Source organism: Anneissia japonica, unplaced genomic scaffold (assembly GCF_011630105.1).
Source record: "Anneissia japonica isolate Jap-2015-1 unplaced genomic scaffold, ASM1163010v1 scaffold585_len4108843_cov191, whole genome shotgun sequence".
Lineage (NCBI taxonomy): Eukaryota > Metazoa > Echinodermata > Crinoidea > Comatulida > Comatulidae > Anneissia > Anneissia japonica.
In genome coordinates this window covers 4,087,376-4,094,283 of record NW_022716829.1, presented here as the reverse complement: position 1 = coordinate 4,094,283, position 6,908 = coordinate 4,087,376, and positions in this window count along the sequence as shown.

Here is a 6,908-nt window from a genome sequence, read left to right as displayed (position 1 = left end):
GTATGGGCCTAGATATAGGCTATGTATATATTTAATAATTAGAAATAATTATAATTTAATTATAAAACATATATAATATAATGTTAACAATATTATAGGCTAGGCTAGACCTAACCAATTATTGATAGGCCTACCATAATCTATAGATAAAAACATCCATTTGGTGATTAAACAGCAGCTTTTCGAGTGGCAGTGCCGATAGAAAACTGCAGTGTTTTGGCACTGTGGCAGTGCCGATAGAAAATCGGAGCTTTTTTCGCGCTGCGGCAATAATGCCGATAAATAACAGCTTTTTTCGCACTGTGGCAGTGCCGATAGAAAACAGCAGCTTTTTTGGCACTGCGGCAGTGCCGATAGAAAACAGCAGCTTTTTGGCACTGCGGCAGTGCCGATAGAAAACAGCAGCTTTTTTTCGCACTGCGGCAGTGCCGATAGCCTCGCCAAAGAGTATAAATATTTATACTCTTTGATTATGCTAGCCTCCTAGGCCTGCTACTAACTTGTAAGTGACCAATCGCTTTAAAATGAAACATAACACTTAAAAATGGCTGGACTATTTTATAACGCAAGGACCTAGGCCTAGTAGGGCTTAGGCTAGGCCTGGGAAGGTCACCACCACTCACTACTACTTAGGCTGGCTGGCCTTCCCTAGCTAAGTACAGTAGCCTAGTACAGCTCTTTAACATCTAGTTAGTTCTAGGCTCGGCCTAGGTACAGTAGGCTTGTACTACTACTACTACTACTACTACTACTACTACTTCTACTACTACTACTACTACTACTACTACTACTACTACTACTACTACTACTACTACTACTGCTATTGCTACTGCTACAGGACTAGGACTAGGTGTATTCTAGCTAGGAGGCCTAGGCCCTAGGCTTTAGCGCTGCATTTACTTTCTATAGTCTATCCTATCTACTGTACAAGTATCAGATTGTAAGTCTTAACCTAGGCCTAGTAAAAACTAAAAATTGGCCTCAGATGACATTTAGGTAAGAATTGCCCCAATGAAAAATTCGGTATTTAAAACTTTATTTTTTAAGTCGTCAAATATTGAAATACAATACTGTAAAGTAGCAAAAATTAATCAATAAATAAAGAAATTGGCACCCAATTATAAATTTCTATAAAAAAAAATTATGCTGTAAAATACCCAGTAGCAATGACACCCAACTACAAATTCAATAAAGAAAATAATGTATTTATGTAAAATAACCCTGTGGCAAAAATGGATTGAATAAATCAACATATTCCACCTGCATATTTGATAATTAAAATAACTTTTTTTTTTTCAAGAATTGGATTGGATTTGATTTTATTTATTCGGTGCAAACACCAAGGATACCCATGAAGAAGAGTAGAAGAGGACTTACTGTATTATCCATTGTGGTCCTTCTGGTGGAGATTGGGCAGTACACTGCCGGGAAACAATCCACTACTCTTTTCCGAAAAGTGTACTACATTTTTTAACATGCATATAGGCCATTGCACACAGGACCAACTGCTCTCTCATCTGATAGTAACATTTTAGCCCTCTACTGGTATTGTCAAATAAGTTACCATTTATATTACTTTTTGCAAGATAATGAAATTAATAAAATAGTCCATAGATTAAAAATGTAGTAATAAATAACCTTTCATCATCACAGTTACTGTTGAACTTGTTCCAACTGTATTCTTTTGAATGATTGTTTGATAGTTTTTTTATTATTAATGTATCGTTTGGGTAAACAGTCATTCAAATATTAGTTTGAGTTTTGGGTAATAATGATAGAGTTAAAGGGTATTGCCGAGACCCCACAAACTTCCTAAAACACACTGTAAATGCTAACTTTTTTGCGCAAAATACCTGCAAATACACCACAAACCTCCAAAAACACACCGTGAACCCCATCCAAACCCTTTATTTACGATTGTAGTATGCTCTTATTATCTAAACAAAATAGATTAATTTGATGTTCATAACAGCCCATTTAGCAATACAAAGATTAAAATAAAAAATTTCTGGCATAGTGTGATTCCGCTTTCGTAAAATTGGAGATATTTACAAAATTATTAAGTATTAAAAAATGCATGATTTATTGATTATATTTTTTGCTATTTTTTAACTTTAAATGGAAAAAGAAAGTTATGCATAAATTTATTAAATGAATATGTAATTCCTGAATTTTATTATTGGGGGCCATTTTCACCTACCTCTCATTTATGGCCACTTTTATTCGCGCCATTTTCACAGGGACCATTTTTTCTAAAATTGTCAGAATGCTATCCATTTCACTTTCAGCAGCAGAGAGTCAGAAGAATAAATTAGTGTTATAATTGATGTCATCTTATTCAAATGTACACTATCCTTAATATGTCACAAATCAATATTAAAAACTTGATATCAGACCAGTGAGAATTTTATGTTTGTTAATTAAAATTATAAAATTATGCTTGTGTCTTGTATATTAGCAGTATATTATATACACCATATAATTGTGTATGAATTGTTAAAAAACACTTGCAGAAATGTGTAATTAATGGAAACAAAATTGGAACAAATAACATAAAATATTTAACATCCTCTAAGTACAACTGTGAGAATCCTCTAGCCATGGATTTCTTCTTTCGTTATGCGACAGTACGACATACTGTATGTACCAGGTGTACGGTCAGATGACACTAATTGTATCCTCCACTGCAACATCCACGCTGCAGCTGTTAATACAGTAAACGAACGGTTGAAACGAACTGAGGATGAAGATTATGATCTTGTTGGTACAAATAACCTTCCTATTACCTATTAGTACGTTTTTGTTTGATGTTGTGCCTAACACTGGCAAATGTTACTCGAATTACAATGAAAACCGAGTAATATTGGATATTAATCGTGTGTTTTATATGTACACTCGGCTAAGCCAGAATCCGCTGGTTTTTTTCTCACGCGACACCGACACGGGCGATCTCGACATGGGCGATCTCTCACGCGACACGGGCGATCTACAAAGCCAGGGGCGTCTCATTGGACTTAAACATGAGTCGTGCAAATGTAGGTTGAACTGGACTATATATTTTAATTTTGACGCAGTATATCTTATATGTAGGAATTACTATGACGTGGATTTATTTCCGAAATGTATTTATTATCTATCTAAAGTATTTTACAATATACATGTTTATAATGGAACATCGGTCAAACTACGAGTTATTGCACCTGTTTGCATTGTTATGCACATTCAACAACGTCGGCTAGTCGTAATCAATCAAGCTGGTAGGCCGAAGCGATACAGCGCGCCGTACTTACGGTACGCAAACTCCAACTCAATCGCTCAGATTAGCTTGTCGGGTGATGTCCACCCTAATCCAGGCCCCGAAAATGACGATATTAATCAAAATAACAAACGTTTTGAGGCGATTAAAAAATGCAAAGGATTGAAAGTTGCTCATATAAACATCAACAGCCTTTCTGATAAAATTGATCAGCTCCGCCTCCTGATCCATAATACTCCGGTCCACATACTCACCGTGTCCGAGTCGAAACTATCACCGGTTATCCCCGATATAGAAGTTAATATGTCGGCTGCCTTACCTTTAAAGTTATCAACAACTTTGCTCCTAGTTACCTTGTGGAGAAAATTTCTAGAGTCCCTGACCGAGCTATAAGAACGCGAGCTTCAACCAGAGGTGACTTAGCTTGTCCCAAGGTCAATTTGGAATGTTTTAAACGTGCTTTTAGTTATCTTTGTCCTAATTTTTATAATAATTTACCAATTGAGCTCCGGGACTGCAAAATAGAAAATACGTTGAAACTTAAGTTAAAACGATATATTTTAAACTCTTAGCCGTTGTTTATTGCAGTTTTATTGAGCTATTCTTATTATTACATTGTTTAATTTTTATTCTATATCATACTATATTATATTACATTATATTATATTAGGCATAAATTAAACTTCTATTTTGAATTTTCTTTATGTAAGTCAATTTAATACTTTTAAGACTTGTTATGAGGATTGTATGTTGTTATTATTATTATTATTGTTGTTGTTATTGTTATTATTATTATGTTGTAATGATGTTGTTTGTACTGCTTTTTGATTTTATTAAAGAGGGCCCCTGAATATCAGTTAACCTACTGGGCTAAACTGGAAGGGTTACCCTCTTTAAAGATGGTTGAAATAAAAAAATAAAAAATTTGATCCCCCCAAGTTCCAGGGATTTTGATGTTGGCAATGAAGGTCTCCCAACTAACACCCATATCTTCGAGGTCTGCTCTCACCTTTTCCTGAAGAACAGATAACGATGAAGATAATAATAATATTATTAATAATGATAATGATAACAATAGTAATAACAATAATAATAATAATAATAATAATAATAATAATAATAATAATAATAATAATAATAATAATAATAATAATAATACGATTATTTATTTAAAGAAAAAGTGCTCTCTTGTGGAAATGCTACTTTTAACTGTTAAACGTACCTTTAAATATCTCACAGGGGACTGGAAATGGTTAACGTGGTCTCAAAATGCCTACCTAACCGTAATATCTAACAATATCATGCATAAAATACGATTTTAATCAACTTAAAGAAAAAGTGCTCTGTCGTGGAAATGCGAGTTTTAGCTGATAAACGTACCTTTATATACCTCACAGGGGACTGGAAATAGCGAAGGTTGTCTAAAAATACGCACCAAATATCGAACAATATAATGCATAAAATACGACTGTAATCTATTTTTTTTAAAGTGCTCTCGCGAAATTGCAGCTGACTGTACCTTTAAATACCTAACAGGGGACTGGAAATGACTAACATGGTCTGGAAATACCTAGCTAACCGTAATATCGAACACTATAATGCATAAAACACGATTTTAATCTACTTACAGAAGAAGTGCTCTCGTGGAAATGCGAGTTTTAGCTGATTTACGTACCTTTAAGTACCTCACAGGGGACTGGAAATGGTTAATATGGTCTCAAAATACCTACTTGATCGTAATGTCGAACAATATAATTCATAAAATGCGATTGTAATCTATTTAAAGAAAAAGTGCTCTCTCGCGGAAATGCTATTAACTGTACCTTTAAATACCGGTACCTTACAGGGGACTGGAAATGGTTAATATGGTCTCTCAATATGCCTACCTAACCGTAATGTCGAAAAACATAATGCATAGAATACGATTTTAATTTATTTAAAGAAAAAGTGCTCTCTTGTGGAAATGCCACTTTTAACTGTTAAACGTACCTTTACATATCTCACAGGGGACTGGAAATGGTTAGTATGGTTTGAAAATACCTACCTAACCGTAATGTCGAAAAATATAATGCATAAAATACGATTTTAATGTATTTAAATAAAAAGTGCTCTCTCGCGGAAATGAGACTTTAACTGCTAAACGTACATTTAATTCCTCACAGGGGACCGGAAATGGTTAGTATGGTCTGAAAATACCTACCTAACCGTAATGTTGAAAAAAATAATGCAAAAAATACGATTTTAATGTATTTAAAGAAAAAGTGCTCTCTCGCGGAAATGAGACTTTAACTGCTAAACGTACCTTTAAATACCTCACAGTGGACTGAAAATGGTTAATGTGATCTCAAAATACCTACCTAACCGCAATGTAGATAAAAAATAATGCATAAAATACGATTTTAATATATTTAAAGAAAAGGTGCTCTCTCGCAGAAATGAGACTTTAACTGCTAAACGTACCTTTAAATACTTCACATGGGACTGAAAATGGTTAATGTGATCTCAAAATACCTACCTAACCGTAATATGGAACAATATAACACATAAAATACGACTGTAATATGTTTAAAGAAAAAGTGCTCTCTCGCGGAAATGCTACTAACTGTACCTTTAAATACCTTACAGGAGACTGGAAATAACTAACATGGTCTGGAAATACCTACCTAACCGTAATATCGAACAATATAATGCATAAAATTTGATTTTAATCTACTTACAAAAAAAGTGCTCTCTCGTGGAAATTCGAGTTTTAGCTGATAAACGTACCTTTAAGTACCTCACATGGGACTGGAAATGGTTAATGTTGTCTCAAAATACCTACCTAACCGTTATGTCGAAAAATATAATGCATAAAATACGATTTTAATTTATTTAAAGAAAAAGTGCTCTCTGGCGGAAATGCGACTTTTAACTGCTAAACGTACCTTTAAATACCCCACAGACTGGAAATGGTTAGTATGGTCTGAAAATACCTACTTAACCGTAATGTGGAAAAATATAATGCATAAAATACGATTTTAATCTATTTAAAGAAAAAGTGCTCTCTCACGGAAATGATACTTTAACTTCTAAACGTACCTTTAAAAACCTCACAGTGGACTGAAAATGCTTAATGTGATCTCAAAATACCTACCTAACCGTAATATCGAACAATATAACACATAAAATACGACTGTAATATGTTTAAAGAAAAAGTGCTCTCTCTCGCGGAAATGCTACAAACTGTACCTTTAAATGCCTTACAGAGACTGGAAATAACTAACATGGTCTGGAAATACCTACCTAAAGCTGGCGTCACACGGTCAGATTTGTACACAAATTTTGATACAGTTTTTCATTTTGACAGGAGTAAGTAGACACTTGGTATTCCTTAGCCACACTGATAAATTGTTTGATATATAACTTGTCAGCCCATGAGAATTTTAGGGACAATCTCTATTAAGACCAAGTAAAATTGGTAAAACACCCAGACGTTTTTAGTTTTTGTTCAATATGGATGTAACTGTTAGTCCAGCAAACTTTGGTTGGTTGCATTTTTTTTTGCTATATTTTTTAAAAATTGGATATGATGTAGAGTAGACATAGATAAATCAAAAAAGTATGTGCAACATTTTTTTTTTCATACGTAAGGGGCTGTCTCTTATACACATAT